General features: G+C 42.4%; 1 pseudogene; it reads right to left on the reverse strand.

Moving 5' to 3' along the window:
* Nucleotides 1–19,615, reverse strand: part of LOC142183509 (uncharacterized) — a 37,287-nt pseudogene that overhangs the window by 9,719 nt on the left and 7,953 nt on the right.

Raw genomic sequence — 19,615 nt, forward strand, 5'->3', positions numbered from 1 at the left:
TGGCTCTGTAGCTTGGCAGCCTGCAACATATTCCATGCCTGGGCCACGTTTTTAACTCATTGCTGCTAATCTTTTGAAAAAGGTACCCCAATGTTCCTGAGCTACTGGTGAAAGTGTGGCGCTTGTGCGGATAGTTTTTAAAGTGTATAGTTGCCGCTGCTAGCCTCTATGCACTCCTACAACGCCTGTACCTGCTGGAACAACGGCTGTTGTGCGACGTCTCCACACTGCTGGCACTAAACATATCATGTGTTGAGCAGAGTGTGTGAGCAGCACAGACCTTTGATGTAGTTCCAACTCCAAAACCCTCGGGTTCGTCAAAGTCAACTCCCTCAGTTGCTCAACCATGAGTGGCCATGGGTGGCAGACTTATGTGAAATCCCATCCCATCCATTGCACTGGACACGAAACATTAGCATGCGCTCAGCACAACTTCGGATATGGCAGATGCGTTAAGCAGGGTGCAGGGTACAACACAGACCAGGCCCGAGCACCAGGAACAGGTGTTAGAAATACTGCAGCATCTGCCATTTCCTTCCAATTTTGGGGTTTTGGACCCGCCACCGACTTGTCTGGACCTAAGTGGGGATCATGAGACACAGTTGCCATCAAGGCAAGCTGTGGTCATGTGTGGTTTGCAGTAAGGGGGCAGTGCGCAATTGGAAGAGGAGTTGGTGGATGACGAGGCCACCGACCCCACATGGACAGGGGTGATGTCTAGGGGCTAAAGCAGTGTAGATGTAGAGGGAAGCTAAATCAACAAAAAACCTGGGTAGAAGCAAAGGCATAAACTGGGGTGATGTTTAGGGGTGAAAGCAGAGTAGATGTGGAGGGAAGCTAAGCAGCAAAAACAGTGGGTAGAAGCAAAGGCATGCAAAACTCTACCCTGTTGGAAGACTTATTCCTAGGTCTGGAACACGTTAATGGCCCCCCTGGACAAATTACTGCCACTCAGGGGCCTAGTGTCACCAGGAGGGACAAGTATAGGCGCATGTTGTGGGAATACCTGGCCGACACCAGCTCTGTCCTCTCCGATCCCTCTGTGCTCTACAGCCTAAACTTATTTTCTCATCTTTTTTTCTGAACTGCACATCTCTTGCCTGCTTCCTTTGGGATCTTAGAAATGGTGGTCCACTTCCACAGATGGTAACTTCAATAGACAGTGTAACGGGAGTAGCTGAGGGATCGCTGTCTTAACCACTTTTTGGCACAAAATTAACTTCCAAAGCCAAATATGGTGCAAGTATATGATGCAAGGACACCTACACACCTATCTCTGACACATTGGGGAGTTCACCCTCATGCGCCCTTTTGGCCTGCACCATCATGCGCCTCTTCCCAGCCACTCCACATTTCCCAAGCTTTTCATTGCAGGCAGAAGTACAATACAACCCACCCCCATGCCCAAGCCTGTAACAGCCTCATCGATAAACTGCTGGCCCTGGAGATGTTGGTGTTTGTTTATGCTTCTGGAGACCCAGGCCTTCCGTCAGCAGATGGCAGCTGGGGCACCTCCCTATGCTGGGCCTAGCCGTTACTACTTCTCTTGGTGTGCTGTCTCTGCCTTGCGCCTGCATGTGTCCCATAACATCAGTCGGGCCCAGAGCTCTGCGCTTTGCTGCAAGGTCCACTTGACCACCGACACATGGACAAGCGCCTGTGGTCAGGGATGCTGCAGTGCTTATCTTTAATGACAGGCAGGGTGAATGTGGTGGAGTCTGTTCCCCGGGTGCAAACTGGGGTGGCCTATCTCCTCTCCCAGGCCAAAATTCATGGCAGGAGTAGACTGAAACCCTACGAAGCTGCAACCTCCACCCCAGCTACTAGCGGAAAACACTGTAACACTGGCATGGGGAGATGTCAGTAGGCCGTGCTGAAACTGATCAGCTTGGGGGACAGACAGCACAGTGCCTCCGAGGTCAGGGATGCCATCCTGGCTGAGATGGCATTTTTTTTTCCCTGCTACACCTGGGGCCTGGCATTTTTGCGCCTGTGATAATGGCTGGAACCTGGTAGCAGATCTGGAGCTTGCCAGACTCAAACACGGTCCACGCATGGCCCACGTTTTCCAACTTGTTGGTGCCATGTTTCTTTGAAACCTACACCATTGTGCCTGATATACAGGTCAAAGTGGGGCCATTTTCGTAAGTGAGAACTAGCCTCTGCTAGGCAGAAAACATTCAGAGCACACTCCTCTCATCTTCGCACCGTTGGCTGGCGGAGGAAGACGAGGGGGTTGGAGTGGCATCTGATGTCCCTATCCCACACGAGGCTAGAGGGTGCACTTCAGTGCATCCCATTGCTTCACCACAAATGGTGTGAAGGGGAGTGGAAAATGGAGGAAATGGAGAGTGACCCTTACAGTTGGGGCCAGCAAAGGCATGCCAAGTAACACACTGGCACACATGGCTGACTTCATCTTGGGTTGCTTTTCAACACATATTTCACATCATGAAGAACAAATAATACTGGATTTTTTCAAGCCTCGAACCCCGGTCTAGGTCTAATGTCTGTTCCTTTCTTATATTAGGGGAGAGGGAAAAAAAATTACTTCAGTGATACGTTTAGCGTACATAGACTGACTATTAATGTGTATCCCACTTAGTGTTGTTAGGGTTACACACCGTCACAACCTGGCTAAAGCTTCTATAGCTGTTAATAAAGTCAACATAACTTTACGGTATCCAAAAAGACAGCTGGTACCGACAGAGAGCAAGACAAATGTCACCCAAAGCTGTGAGCTCTGAACACCCACAGTGACTTTGGCGTCATCATCATTATAAGGGAGTGGGTGGTAATAAATAACTTGGCAGTGCCTAAAACCCAAAAAGCTTATACAACTATATTTACATTAAGATACACAAATGAAACTTTTCAGTAGCATGTCATGAGACAAGCTGATAAGCTCTTCCTTTGTGCAGTGCTATTTGAAAGTTAAACGCTGCCTTTATTTTAATTCTGGAGAAGGTGCAGACATTAGATTTAGAACATGTTGTCTTCATTGTCCAAATCCTCTATATAGGTAACGCGTTTTTCGGGCCGAGCTGTCTGGGAACGAGCTGGTGCAGCACTGACAACCTGGGTGAATATGGCAAGAGCCTGAGATGTAGGGTGAATGAATCCCCAAATTATTTGTGGAATTCCCAGTGAGACAATGGCACTGTATACCAGTATTAAAAATTGTGGGTGCACATAACCCCCATATATTCTTTGAATTCCCAGTCAGACAATGGCACTGTATACCAGTATTAAAAATTGTGGGTGCACGTAACCCCCATATATTCTTTGAATTCCCAGTCAGACAATGGCACTATATACCAGTATTAAAAATTGTGGGTGCACATAACCCCCATATATTCTTTGAATTCCCACTCAGACAATGGCACTGTATAGCAGTATTAAAAATTGTGGGTGCACGTAACCCCCATATATTCTTTGAATTCCCAGTCAGACAATGGCACTATATACCAGTATTAAAAATTGTGGGTGCACATAACCCCCATATATTCTTTGAATTCCCAGTCAGACAATGGCACTGTATACCAGTATTAAAAATTGTGGGTGCACATAACCCCCATATATTCTTTGAATTCCCAGTGAGACAATGGAACTGTATAGCAGTAGCAAAAATTGTGGGTGCACGTCACCCCAATATATTCTTTGAATTCCCAGTTAGACAATGGCACTGTATACCAGTAGTAAAAATTGTGGGTGCACATAACCCCCATATATTCTTTGAATTCCCAGTCAGACAATGGAACTGTATAGCAGTAGCAAAAATTGTGGGTGCACGTCACCCCAATATATTCTTTGAATTCCCAGTTAGACAATGGCACTGTATACCAGTATTAAAAATTGTGGGTGCACATAACCCCCATATATTCTTTGAATTCCCAGTCAGACAATGGCACTGTATACCAGTATTAAAAATTGTGGGTGCACATAACCCCCATATATTCTTTGAATTCCCAGTGAGACAATGGAACTGTATAGCAGTAGCAAAAATTGTGGGTGCACGTCACCCCAATATATTCTTTGAATTCCCAGTTAGACAATGGCACTGTATACCAGTAGTAAAAATTGTGGGTGCACATAACCCCCATATATTCTTTGAATTCCCAGTCAGACAATGGCACTGTATACCAGTATTAAAAATTGTGGGTGCACGTAACCCCCATATATTCTTTGAATTCCCAGTCAGACAATGGCACTGTATAGCAGTATTAAAAATTGTGGGTGCACGTAACCCCCATATATTCTTTGAATTCCCAGTCAGACAATGGCACTGTATACCAGTATTAAAAATTGTGGGTGCACATAACCCCCATATATTCTTTGAATTCCCAGTCAGACAATGGCACTGTATACCAGTATTAAAAATTGTGGGTGCACATAACCCCCATATATTCTTTGAATTCCCAGTCAGACAATGGCACTGTATACCAGTAGTAAAAATTGTGGGTGCACATAACCCCCATATATTCTTTGAATTCCCAGTCAGACAATGGCACTGTATACCAGTATTAAAAATTGTGGGTGCACATAACCCCCATATATTCTTTGAATTCCCAGTGAGACAATGGAACTGTATAGCAGTAGCAAAAATTGTGGGTGCACGTCACCCCAATATATTCTTTGAATTCCCAGTTAGACAATGGCACTGTATACCAGTAGTAAAAATTGTGGGTGCACATAACCCCCATATATTCTTTGAATTCCCAGTCAGACAATGGCACTGTATACCAGTATTAAAAATTGTGGGTGCACATAACCCCCATATATTCTTTGAATTCCCAGTCAGACAATGGCACTGTATACCAGTATTAAAAATTGTGGGTGCACATAACCCCCATATATTCTTTGAATTCCCAGTCAGACAATGGCACTGTATACCAGTAGTAAAAATTGTGGGTGCACATAACCCCCATATATTCTTTGAATTCCCAGTCAGACAATGGAACTGTATAGCAGTAGCAAAAATTGTGGGTGCACGTCACCCCAATATATTCTTTGAATTCCCAGTTAGACAATGGCACTGTATACCAGTAGTAAAAATTGTGGGTGCACATAACCCCCATATATTCTTTGAATTCCCAGTCAGACAATGGCACTGTATACCAGTATTAAAAATTGTGGGTGCACATAACCCCCATATATTCTTTGAATTCCCAGTCAGACAATGGCACTGTATACCAGTATTAAAAATTGTGGGTGCACATAACCCCCATATATTCTTTGAATTCCCAGTGAGACAATGGAACTGTATAGCAGTAGCAAAAATTGTGGGTGCACGTCACCCCAATATATTCTTTGAATTCCCAGTTAGACAATGGCACTGTATACCAGTAGTAAAAATTGTGGGTGCACATAACCCCCATATATTCTTTGAATTCCCAGTCAGACAATGGCACTGTATACCAGTATTAAAAATTGTGGGTGCACATAACCCCCATATATTCTTTGAATTCCCAGTCAGACAATGGCACTGTATACCAGTATTAAAAATTGTGGGTGCACATAACCCCCATATATTCTTTGAATTCCCAGTGAGACAATGGAACTGTATAGCAGTAGCAAAAATTGTGGGTGCACGTCACCCCAATATATTCTTTGAATTCCCAGTTAGACAATGGCACTGTATACCAGTAGTAAAAATTGTGGGTGCACATAACCCCCATATATTCTTTGAATTCCCAGTCAGACAATGGCACTGTATACCAGTATTAAAAATTGTGGGTGCACATAACCCCCATATATTCTTTGAATTCCCAGTCAGACAATGGCACTGTATACCAGTATTAAAAATTGTGGGTGCACATAACCCCCATATATTCTTTGAATTCCCAGTCAGACAATGGCACTATATACCAGTATTAAAAATTGTGGGTGCACATAACCCCCATATATTCTTTGAATTCCCAGTCAGACAATGGCACTGTATACCAGTATTAAAAATTGTGGGTGCACATAACCCCCATATATTCTTTGAATTCCCAGTGAGACAATGGAACTGTATAGCAGTAGCAAAAATTGTGGGTGCACGTCACCCCAATATATTCTTTGAATTCCCAGTTAGACAATGGCACTGTATACCAGTAGTAAAAATTGTGGGTGCACATAACCCCCATATATTCTTTGAATTCCCAGTCAGACAATGGAACTGTATAGCAGTAGCAAAAATTGTGGGTGCACGTCACCCCAATATATTCTTTGAATTCCCAGTTAGACAATGGCACTGTATACCAGTATTAAAAATTGTGGGTGCACATAACCCCCATATATTCTTTGAATTCCCAGTCAGACAATGGCACTGTATACCAGTATTAAAAATTGTGGGTGCACATAACCCCCATATATTCTTTGAATTCCCAGTGAGACAATGGAACTGTATAGCAGTAGCAAAAATTGTGGGTGCACGTCACCCCAATATATTCTTTGAATTCCCAGTTAGACAATGGCACTGTATACCAGTAGTAAAAATTGTGGGTGCACATAACCCCCATATATTCTTTGAATTCCCAGTCAGACAATGGCACTGTATACCAGTATTAAAAATTGTGGGTGCACGTAACCCCCATATATTCTTTGAATTCCCAGTCAGACAATGGCACTGTATAGCAGTATTAAAAATTGTGGGTGCACGTAACCCCCATATATTCTTTGAATTCCCAGTCAGACAATGGCACTGTATACCAGTATTAAAAATTGTGGGTGCACATAACCCCCATATATTCTTTGAATTCCCAGTCAGACAATGGCACTGTATACCAGTATTAAAAATTGTGGGTGCACATAACCCCCATATATTCTTTGAATTCCCAGTCAGACAATGGCACTGTATACCAGTAGTAAAAATTGTGGGTGCACATAACCCCCATATATTCTTTGAATTCCCAGTCAGACAATGGAACTGTATAGCAGTAGCAAAAATTGTGGGTGCACGTCACCCCAATATATTCTTTGAATTCCCAGTTAGACAATGGCACTGTATACCAGTAGTAAAAATTGTGGGTGCACATAACCCCCATATATTCTTTGAATTCCCAGTCAGACAATGGCACTGTATACCAGTATTAAAAATTGTGGGTGCACATAACCCCCATATATTCTTTGAATTCCCAGTCAGACAATGGCACTGTATACCAGTATTAAAAATTGTGGGTGCACGTAACCCCCATATATTCTTTGAATTCCCAGTCAGACAATGGCACTGTATAGCAGTATTAAAAATTGTGGGTGCACGTAACCCCCATATATTCTTTGAATTCCCAGTCAGACAATGGCACTGTATACCAGTATTAAAAATTGTGGGTGCACATAACCCCCATATATTCTTTGAATTCCCAGTCAGACAATGGCACTGTATACCAGTATTAAAAATTGTGGGTGCACATAACCCCCATATATTCTTTGAATTCCCAGTCAGACAATGGAACTGTATAGCAGTAGCAAAAATTGTGGGTGCACGTCACCCCAATATATTCTTTGAATTCCCAGTCAGACAATGGCACTGTATACCAGTAGTAAAAATTGTGGGTGCACATAACCCCCATATATTCTTTGAATTCCCAGTCAGACAATGGCACTGTATAGCAGTATTAAAAATTGTGGGTGCACGTAACCCCCATATATTCTTTGAATTCCCAGTCAGACAATGGCACTGTATACCAGTATTAAAAATTGTGGGTGCACGTAACCCCCATATATTCTTTGAATTCCCAGTCAGACAATGGCACTATATACCAGTATTAAAAATTGTGGGTGCACATAACCCCCATATATTCTTTGAATTCCCAGTCAGACAATGGCACTGTATAGCAGTATTAAAAATTGTGGGTGCACATAACCCCCATATATTCTTTGAATTCCCAGTGAGACAATGGCACTGTATACCAGTAGCAAAAATTGTGGGTGTATATAGCCCCAATTCTATTGCTAGGGGACTTGCAGGGTATTTCTGAGGTGAAGGTGGGGGGGCACACCGTTGGAACGGGGATTTGGGGTGTATATATGGGGTATACGGGAATACACTGTCAGTGTGTTCCATTCAGGATCCTGGGAAAGCTGGGTTGCGGCGATTGAGCCCGTCAGTGCCACGTTACACTGACAAGCTTCTCCCTGGAATTGAAGTTATATGTAAGCCCAATATATTCTTTGAATTCCCAGTGAGACAATGGCACTATATGGCAGTAGCAAAAATAGTGGGTGTATATAGCCCCAATTCTATTGCTAGGGGACTTGCAGGGTATTTCTGGGGTGAAGGTGGGGGGGCACACCGTTGGAACGGGTATCGGGGGTATATATCGGGTATACGGGAATACACTGACAGTGTATTCCATTCAGGATCCTGGGAAAGCTGGGTTGCGGCGATTGAGCCCGTCAGTGCCACGTTACACTGACAAGCTTCTCCCTGGAATTTAGCTCTTATAAGAGCTGTTGGTTGTCTTCTCCTTCCTATCCTAGCCTGTCCCTGCCTACCCAGAATCTAACCCCTAGCTAACTGGACGGAAACCTCCGTCCTCGGTGAATTGCAAGCTCAGAATGACGCGAAGCTGGGCGGCGCTGTTCTTTTAAATTAGAGGTCACATGTTTTCGGCAGCCAATGGGTTTTGCCTACTTTTTTCAACGTCACCGGTGTCGTAGTTCCTGTCCCACCTACCCTGCGCTGTTATTGGAGCAAAAAAGGCGCCAGGGAAGGTGGGAGGGGAATCGAGTAATGGCGCACTTTACCACGCGGTGTTCGATTCGATTCGAACATGCCGAACAGCCTAATATCCGATCGAACATGAGTTCGATAGAACACTGTTCGCTCATCTCTAGCTGACATCATTCATTTGCATCATTCCCTGCAACATGGCCTCTATTCTGATACAAGCTTCTCCTCTTAGTCATTGCTTACATAGGGTGAGGTCAATTTATCTTATTATCTCTGCTACACTTTTCCTGCTTTAGCGACATTCTATACATTCTCATGTATTACTGATCCCTGCTGACTGTATATCATTATACGATTCTGCTATATTGGTCTGAATATAACACTTTTTTTATGTTGGTTCATTTAATTGGTTCTGACTTGTTGCACTTTTCTTTACTTTTACATGATCGGTAGATTAGATATTTTATGTTTATTTTAGATTTTTGCTGATGAAGGTGATCTCATCGAAAGGTCCTATGTATTGAATATCTTACGTTTATATACTTCATTGAAATATTGAAGTGCTATGAATTAATAAAACCGCTATATCCTGATTTGTATGGAACAAGGAGTGCTGTGATACTGTAATAATGTGATTATTAGCAGAATAAAATCTGATAGAACATGGTGTATGAAGGCTTATACAGTCATAGAACAGACTGCCCCGAAAGACCCTGAACATATTTTAACTTTTTATGAAAAGCTACCCTTTAAACTAACTTTGCATAAATGAATAGTACAGTGTGTGTATATAAGGATTAACACTATTTCTGGCTCTTATATGCTTTGTATTCTGCATTATTTAGCAGTATTCCCCTCTGCAGACTCTCTGTATGTTACACTTCTCTCTTGGTGATAGAAGTACCCTTTTTGTTAATTGCAGGAATTATACTTTTTGGACACTGTTGCAAATGTGGGAACTCTTTTTACTGAGGAAGAACAGGCAGATGCTGGAGATACAGTGCTTGGGAATATCCACTGAGACTGGAGCTGAGCTTTAAGATGATACTGCCATACTTGAGTGTCTCCTTTGCTTCCTCTATACAATGTGCATCTAGTCTCTCAGTCGTCAGACATTTACAGTATCCTGGCTGCAGGGTGCAGATCTAAAAAAGGATTTCCCTGTCTGACCTTTGGCTAACAAACTGTCATAGCTGTGAGGTCCATATAATGTAGCCCTCACATTCTCCTCTTGTACACAATATCTTTTAAAGAGGACCTTTCATGGGTTTGGGCACATCAGCTTTCCCAATCTGTGCCCCAGGTAAAGAGCTATCGGTACCGTAGCTTTACAGTCAGATGGGTGTTCCTGACAGTCAGTCAGGTATGTCCTTCTCCACAGCAGCACCTATCGCGCTGTACAGTGTGAGTGGGGAGGAATGCCCCCTCCCTCTGCTCACAGTGCTTATCCATAGACGAGTATTATCAGGAGGGGAGGGGGCGTTCCTCCCTGCTCACACTGTACAGCGCGATAGGCACTGCTGTGGAGAAGGACGTACCTGACAGACTGTCAGGAACACCTTTCTGACTGTAAAGTGCTACGGTACCAGTACCGATAGCTCTTTCTCCGGGGCACAGATCAGGAAAACAGATAGTGCGCTGAATTCAGCACACTGTTGGCTTTCCAGCGGTATATAACACTGCATGTGCCCAAATCCATGAAAGGTCCTCTTTAAGTGAGAAAGGATCACTCCTATTTCTTGACTGCAGAACAACTGAGGCCAGGCCAACCAGGGACTCTAGTTCGCTCTCCTCCACTCTTCTATGTCCCCTTAGCTGAGGAATGAAGAGGCCATTTCTATTTCCTCTCACAAGGAGGAGAGATCAACTACTCTCCCCTCCACTTCCCTAACAACAGGTTCCTAAGCCATGGAGTGTACCCATTGCTCAGCTCAACAGCCAGCGAGTTGCTCCAGTTACAGTTGCAAACAATAAACATGTACAGTTGCCTCAACATGCACCGTCCAATACTTTCTTTTTCTGTCTTAGTGGAACACTACATATTGTCCATTTACAGGAAACTTCTCATGTTGTGCCGATATGCAGGCAGCTTTTTATAGAGTAGGATGAGCTCAGCAGACTGATATATATAGTTTTGTGGGAAAAGATTTTGTATAACTTTGTCATTTATTCTTTTAAATCTCTTCTTTTAAATCTCTGCTTATTCTAAACTTAGGGCTCCATGGGCAGACCTAGTCAGTGACTAACCACTATCTCTGTTTGTACTCTCAAAGACATGTACCGATCTTCAACATTCAGCACTTCCCCAGGTGAATAAGCACCCATTCTCTTCAATGCTGCAGTCTCTTCTGATGGTGTCCTCATTCTATATATAGTTACATCTCTGGCATCTTCATCAGGACTGCATATTATACATACGACCATTCTAATCACAAAATGTATCACAAAGTTTATTGTTGTAAAATACGAATGCAAAAATTCATAGATGATACATAGATGGAGAATTAAAAGAGAAAAGTGCTGAATAAAAACAACTACTAGAGATGAGCAAACAGTGAAATATTCGATATTCGTTTCGAATAGCCCCTCAATATTTGACTATTCGAACGAATATCGGATCCCATTATAGTCTATGGGGAAAAAAGCTTTGTTTCAGGGAAATCCACTAGAGATGAGCGAACAGTGTTGTATCGACACTAGAACCCTTATGCACACTCGGCTCTGCTACATCAGATGTAGCAGAGCCGAGGGTGCACTAGAACCCTCATGCACACTCGGCTCTGCTACATCAGATGTAGCAGAGCCGAGTGTACACACTCGGCTCTGCTATATCAGATGGGCTGACCGGCACACGGTGTAGTTGAGCAGAACTGGCTCAGCACTGCTAAGTCTCTGCATTCCCATAGGAATGCATTGGCCAGCCTTTGGCCAATCAGCGCTGGCTCTGCCGGAGGAGGCGGAGTCTAAGGTCGGACCTGAATGGAGACTGGTGTGGAGCGATCTTAGACTCCGCCTCCTCCAGCAGAGCCAGCGCTGATTGGTCGAATTCCGTACTCTGGCCAATCAGCGCTGGCCAATGCATTCCTATGGGGAAAAGTTAGCTTGCGAAAATAGCAAGCTGACAGGGATTTCCATGAAATAAAGTGACTTTTATGCCCCCAGACATGCTTCCCCTGCTGTCCCAGTGTCATTCCAGGGTGTTGGTATCATTTCCTGGGGTGTCATAGTGGACTTGGTGACCCTCCAGACACGGATTTGGGTTTCCCCCTTAACGAGTATATGTTCCCCATAGACTATAATGGGGTTCGAAACCCATTCGAACACTCGAACAGTGAGCGGCTGTTCGAATCAAATTTCGAACCTCGAACATTTTAGTGTTCGCTCATCTCTAAAAACCACTATTCGACTCAGGAGAGTCATCAAGTCCACTATGACACCTCAGGAGTTCTGTGAGTTCATCATTGAAGTGGTTAACTATTTATTAAAACATAACTTTTTTTATGTTTAATGGAGAGCATTACCTACAGCTATGTGGGGTGCCTATGGGTGCGCGTTTTTCACCCTCCCTTGCGAATTTAATGATGGCATGGTGGGAGGAATTCCACATTTTTTCCCCCAGCAACCCGTGTTTGGATCAAATACAATATTATGGCCTTTATATCGATGATATTTTGATTGTGTGGTCAGGGGAAGTGCAGAGAACCTATTCCTTCATTGACTATCTCAACAAAAATTCATTTAATCTTGAGTTTACTTCCAATTTCCATGACACCTATATCAACTTCCTAGATGTTACACTGCAAGGGGATATCAACACCAAAAAAGTTATAACCACACTGTATAGAAAACCACAGGCGGGCAACACCATTCTTCACGCGCACAGTAACCACCCTAGCCACACCTGCAAAGCAATCCCCGTAGGTGAACTGACAAGGATTAAGAAAATATGCTCAGACCCCAAGGAGTATAATGAATTTGCAAAAGCCATAGACTCAAAGAAAGGGGCTATCCAAACTGGAATCTTAAAAGAGCCAGAGACATTGTCGACAAAAGAAATAGATCAGATTTACTCAGCACTAAAGCACCCAGCAATGACAATAGGTGGACAGGAATTTATTTCTCAACAGTTTACAGTGATAACTACAAGGAAATGATCAAAATCATCAAAAAGAATTTACACATTCTATACCAAGACACGACATTAGATAACATCTTAGATGGAGGATGTCATTATATTGCCAGAAGGGGAATGTCTATCGGTAATTACGTGTCTCCAAGTTATTTTAGAAGCAGATCACAACCTACAGAAATTTTTCCAATCAGATCAAGCATCACGGGTTCATACCACTGCGGACAAACTAGATGTAACATCTGCAGATTCATGAAAAAAACAAAATCCTTTTCCAACACGGAGGGTAATAAAACTTTTAGGATTGGATCCTTCATCAACTGTAATACAGACCACATCGTATACATTGTAAGTTGTGAAGAATGTAAGAAATACTATGTAGGATGTACCACTAGAAAACTCAAAGTGAGATTAGCAGAACATCTATACCACAGTAGCAATTTGGATATTATACTTTGCTCAGGGGCATCCAAGCAATTTTCAGGAAATACATGGAGGGGACACTGCACCTTCAAAGCATACGGGATAGAGAGGGTTAACAAACCAGTCAGAGGGGGAAATTGGCAGAAAAAACTTTTACGTAGAGAAGCCTATTGGATTTTCATGCTCAAAACTAGATTCCCCCACGGTTTGAACTTCCTTACTGACTTAGCTTTTATTTATTAACCCCTTAAGGACCAGGCCATTTTTTGGTTTCGCATTTTCGTTTTTCCCTCCTCACATTTCAAGAGCCATAACTTTTTCATTTTTCAGTTCACAGAGTCACATGATAGCTTATTGTTTGCGGGACAAATTGTACTTTGTAATGGCACCATTCAATATGCTGTGCAATGTACTGGGAAGCTGGAAAAAAATTCAGAATGAGGCGCAATTGGAGAAAAAATGCATTTGCGCCATTTTCTTATGGGTTTAATTTTTACAGCATTCACTGTTTGGTACAAATGACATGTTACCTGTGTTCTACGTGTCAGTACAAACGCGGTGATACCAAATTTATATAGTATTTGAAATTTTTTGATACTTTTAAAAAAATGATAAACTTTGCAAAATAGAAAAAAAAATTTGTGTCATCATGTTCTAACACCTGTAACTTTTTCATATTTCCATGTATGGAGCTGGTTGTGGTGTCTTTTTATGCGGGACAAGATGACGTTTCTATTGATACCATTTGGGGAAAGATCCGATGGTTTGATCACTTTTTATTCAATTTTTTATAGGAGGCAAAGTGTTGAAAAAAACGCTTTTTGGCTGTTTTTATTTTTTTTGCCGCTACGCCGTTCGCAGTACGGGATAAATGTTTTAATATTCTAATAGTTCAGGCATTTTGGAGCGCAGGGATACCTAATATGTTTATGTTTAATGTTCTTTAATTACTTTTATAGCTGATCTAGGGAAAGGGGGGTGATTTGAACTTTTATATTTTTTTAATTTTTTTAATACTTTTAAAAACTTTTTTTTTTCTTCTGTTACATTTATGATCAGACCCCTTAGGTACCTTGAAACCTAGGGAGTCTGATCGCTCATACTATTCACTGCAATACTACAGTATTGCAGTGAATAGGAAAATCGCAGCACTTCTATTAGACGATGCCTCTGCCATCGTCTAATAGATCTCGTGCAGAGACAAGCCTGGAAGCCTTCAATAGGCTTCCGGCTGTCATAGCAACCGATCACTGCCCTCTTGTGACGTTCAGGAGGGCGGCGATCGGGGAAACATGGCGGCGCCCATGCCGCCGGCGCCGTTTACACACTGCGGTCACGTTTGACCGCAGTGTGTAAAGGGTTAACAGCAGCGATCGGCTCGGGCACCGACCTGCTGTTAGTGGCAGGTCCTGGCTGTATTATACAGCCGGCATCTGCCGTGTATGGAGCGAGCTCAGCGTGTGAGCTCGCTCCATACATCCCCATGCGACCCATGACGTACAGTTACGTCAAGGGTCGCTAAGGGGTTAACTGTACTAACTGCAACAATTCATCCTATATTCCCATAGTCTTTATGCATCAATTATACATTTTAATTATGCATCAATTATACAGTTTAAATATTTATTATTTTTCTATTAAGAAAAAGGGGGAGGAGGAAAAAAAAAGGAAATTTTTATTTTTTATTTTTTTTTGGTTATTTTTATTTTTTTCCCCATTTTTTTTATTTTTTTTATATTATTTTTTTTTTTTTCCAGTATGATACTCATGCAAGTCTTAATGCTGCTATACTTACCTTATCCTCCTGGAGCATCATACACAAATCATACTTTCATGTTCCAGTACGGTGTCCAGTTTAGTGTGTTTCTATAGTGCACTATAGAAAGGGATGTTGTCATTATGTTTCTTCAGTATGGTGCCACAACTATGTAATGAAGATGTTACATCTCTTGGTCATGTCAAGTTTTATTTATGTCACTACAAATTATGATTTATTTATTTACCTTAACCTGTTTGAACTACTTTGACTATAGTCAGCTGACTTTGTCTGCCTTCGTTCCTGCTTCACTTGCATCTTGTTGCATGTATCACAGATGTTGCTTAATTAATTAACTTCCTGTCTGTGCAGATGAGAGGGGCCTGGATTTTATGTGTGTCTATGTATTTTTATATAAGATCGCAGCATATTACAGTTCTGTATGCCATGAGTAAGGGTATATCCCGAAACGCGTAGGCTTCTGCTACTCCTCTTGCTGCACACAGATTTTTTAATGTAGTAACTACGAGTCAATAAAAGTTAAAGGGATATTCCCACGTCGCATACTCACCAGTCTTCGCTGCTGTAACATCTTCTTTCTTCCTGCTTTGTTGCGTCATTGGTGGGCGGGTTACATATGCAAAGCCAGCAGCGAGATGACGTCGCTTCTATGCCGCTGGCCCTGCGTGCGCGCTCATAGATGGTGAGACCAGTCAGTTCTCCAGCCTTAACAATGCCAATACGGACCCGGCATCCGCTGTAATAGGCGGATGCCAGGGAGGGTTAAACGCCGGCACAGGTGCCTGTGACATCGCTATGCTCCTGCCCTGCATGAAGCCAGCAGCGGCAGGAGCGATGCTGCTATTCCGGAGGGGGGGGGGTAGGGGGTGGAGGAGTGGAATAGCAGCATCGCTCCTGCCGCTGCTGGCTTCATGCATGGCAGGAGCGTAGCAATGTCGCAGGGGACTGGGTGTTAGATCCCCACTGAACTATTAGATCTCTTAGACTGTTAGGACCTGAAACGCGTTTTGCTACCAAATTGGCTTTGTCAGGAAGAGGTAATTTAGCCTTATGACTGAACATTTTGGTCTATAGAAATTTATCAGACATATCTTTGGATTGACTATAGTGACTGTATATATAGTGTATGTATAGTGATGTTTGTACATTGAGCCTGCATTATTTTATTAGTATGTGTGTGTGTGTATAAATATATATCTATATATCTATATTTGTTTATATAGTGTGTGTGTATATATAATTTAAATTATATATATATATATATATATATATATATATATATATATATATATATACACACACACACTATATATATTCTATATATTTATTGTGATGTACGGGGGATTCAGAAGCTCTGATTTCTTTCCCAAAAGCAGTCTTTATTGCAGCAGACAAGCTTAAAGGTACAGGTAGTGCTGCTCAGCAGCTCAGCATGTCAAAACAAACAAATGAAAATAAAGACCTACGCCTCTTCGGCGGCTTACTAAACGAGTTATTCCCTCACTAACCAGGGGGTCAGCCTACTGCTGACCTCCTAACAAACAGGGTTCACAAGTAAACAAGGGGTACACATTCGGCCCTTTAACAGCGTCCTTTTTGGCAGTTTTTCCAGACTGGTTGGTTGAGTGTGTTTCAGTCTCTCTCACTAACCAGCACACCTGTGCTACTTACAGAATTCTGCTGGTCTGTTTCCAAGCCTGGAATGGATTGCCCTGCAGGACTGACCCGAATTTTACTCTAGTCCGGGACCTACAAGCTAAACGCATGTGCATACTGCAACAGTCTTGGGGAAAAATAGCGGTTCTCCCAAACTATACCCCTCTCCACTTCACAGTATATACACACACACACTAATAGCCCGTTTCTCTATGAACTCTCAATCTATTTATGTGAATTTTTGTGTATATATATTTTACAACAATATACTTGTGTTATACATTTTTATGATTAGAAGAGTCATTTCGGATATCTGCATGTTTTACATAGTCTGGAGAAACAATGCAGCAATGTCTTTAGATGAACCGTTGCTTAGAATTTGTGGTCGATGTGTTTTTCACACCTTTAGGTGTTGCTCCTTGTCTTCTCCTTCCTGCCTGTCGCTGGTTGGTCAGCCTGTGTTTAGCACAATATCACATTCTTCAAATTTATGGAAATCGGTCAGTTTTCTGTTATATCAATATCTCAAGTATGTTATAGTGTTATTTTCTCACCAACGTCAATAACTGAAAATCCGTTTTTGAGTTCTATGTAGAAATCTTGTGTTACGCCGTGCCAGTCTGTAATAAGCTTCTGGAATGCTTTGAAGTTGAGATTCCTAAAGTGGGTTAGATAGGGGAAAAACTTGAGATACATGACTATCATACATAAAGTAGCATGCACGTGTAAAGTAGCTAGTATTGTCACTTGTTCCATAGTATCAGCCATGCCACTGCGTTATATATTGCTGACTCCTCGTTCTGCTAGCTTTACATTGACATCTTGTAAGTAAGCTTGCAGAATAGCGCCACCAGGAGGATATCTGTAGTTAATTTCAGAAAATAAGTAAAGTTTGCACCTTGTGTTGAATGATTCTCTATGGCTTATTGGTATTTGCATTAAGTAATGGATAGGTATAAGTGGCAAACACAAAGGGGCCCTTTGTTGACCCTGGCCGACCACTGTTCTTCTGAATGATAATGGTCATAATCTTTTTCTTTTCTTTTAAATGTATATTGTGAGCCTCATATGAGGATCAAAATGTTTTGTTTTGTTTTCCTATCAGTATGTCTTTGTAGAATGGGAAGAAATCCACGAAAACACGGGGAGAAAATGCAAACTCCTTGCAGATGTTGTTCCTGGCAGGATTCAAACCCAGGACTCCAATTCTGCAAGGCTGCAGTGCTAACCACTGAGCCACCATGTTGCCCCCTGGTCATCATCTTTATCATCAATGGGAAAGTGGTGACTTATTGGTTACAAATGTGCGCTCCTATTAGTAATTTATGGAAGCTTTCTTAGGTTGCTGGTGGGAGCAGGGGAATGAGCGATGACTATGATTTTCAGTACTCGTCTCAGGACTTCCGACACCATCCAACATTTCTGTAGGTATAACTGACCTGCTGCACATATTTTTCTGTGATGTGTGCATGGGATTTTCTAGAATTCCATCCACTTTGTGACTGTAAAAGCCTGCTAGCTCTCCTGGCCTTTTTTTCCAGGATTTTGCCTATAGGTAGGATATTCTCCCAATGTTTATCTTTGGTTATTGCTGGTTTTAGAAATCCCTTATTGCATGCTCGATGGGGAAGGAGATTGAGGCGGACCTTCTGGTTTGGCTAGAATTTTTCCAACTTTTTAATGGATGGATGATCTGGCAGTCTGATTTTTGTATTTTTTTTTAATTTAATTTTTTAAAAGTTTTATTGAGTTTCAGCAGTACACAGATGCTGCAGGTTTAGTTGGGCTTGTGGGTCAGGGTTTTGCATACAAGAGGTTAATTCTGCATACTTATAATAAAGGTGTTCTTTTGAGGTTATCTTCTAGGTCTCTTCCTGTTACTCAACTATTGAGGGATTCGGTTTTATTATGAGTAAAGTTGAATATTTGGATTAAGGCGGTCCGTATTCCGGGTTGTGCCTGGTTATGTTTCTGCCTGGAGTAGATGTATTTTATTTGTTTCATCTCTCAGCTGGTCCCCATATGTAGCAACTGAGCGCGTTGTGGTTGCATTTTATCTGTGTCTATTTCAGAATGGGCTGACCCACTGTACCATATGTAGGATCTTGGCAGGAGTTTTTCTTGAAGATTCTGGGTAATGAACTGTTAGGGGAACGCCTCCCCTACTCCTGATAGTACTCATCCATAGACTAGTACTGGGGTGGGGGCGTCCCTCACCGCTCAGCGTCATTGTTGGGCGGTAAGGAACGCCCCCTCACAGTACAGCGCACAGTACTGACTGTCAGAAACGCCTTTCTGACACTGAAGAGCTATGGTACCTGTGATGTTGTTATAAGTAAGTTCTGTATGTTCTGTTCTGCTTACTTATTCTGCTTTGTCTGCCTAGCAACAGTGAGATAGTAAGGGAGGAGGAGCTGAGCTTAGGGGGAGGAGTTGTTAGACAGGGAGCCATGATGGAGCATGGAATAAAGTGTTCTGATCTACAAGAGTAACCATCTCATAGTGGACTTATTCCAGAAGACCTCCATCCTCACTACAACACTACAGTACCGGCACCGATAGCTCTTGACCAGGGGCACAGAACAGGAAAGCTTTCTAGCGTTGTATTACACCACATGTACTCGAGGACGTAAAAGGTCCTCTTTAAGTCTGTTGCTGTTATCCTATGATGGAAGACAACAACGGACTTTAGTAACGGTAGTGTGAACTCCCCCTAAGCAAATTGTATTCTGAGTTCAGTTTGTTTCGTGCAAAAGCCAAGCGGAAACCACACAGACCCCATTATAGTCTATGGGGTCCATGAGGTTTCTTAGGTAACCACTTTTTAATGCATATAGGTTTCCGATCGGGGAGGGGTTCCCTAGTGGACTTCAAACGGAATCCTGAACGCTGATGTAAACCAAGGCTTTATAATCCCATGGGCACTCCTTAGGAATGCTCAGTTGCGGTGACTTTAGAGGTTGCGTGATAATAG

The sequence above is a fragment of the Leptodactylus fuscus genome, chromosome 10 (assembly GCF_031893055.1).
Source record: "Leptodactylus fuscus isolate aLepFus1 chromosome 10, aLepFus1.hap2, whole genome shotgun sequence".
In the NCBI taxonomy this organism is placed as follows: domain Eukaryota; kingdom Metazoa; phylum Chordata; class Amphibia; order Anura; family Leptodactylidae; genus Leptodactylus; species Leptodactylus fuscus.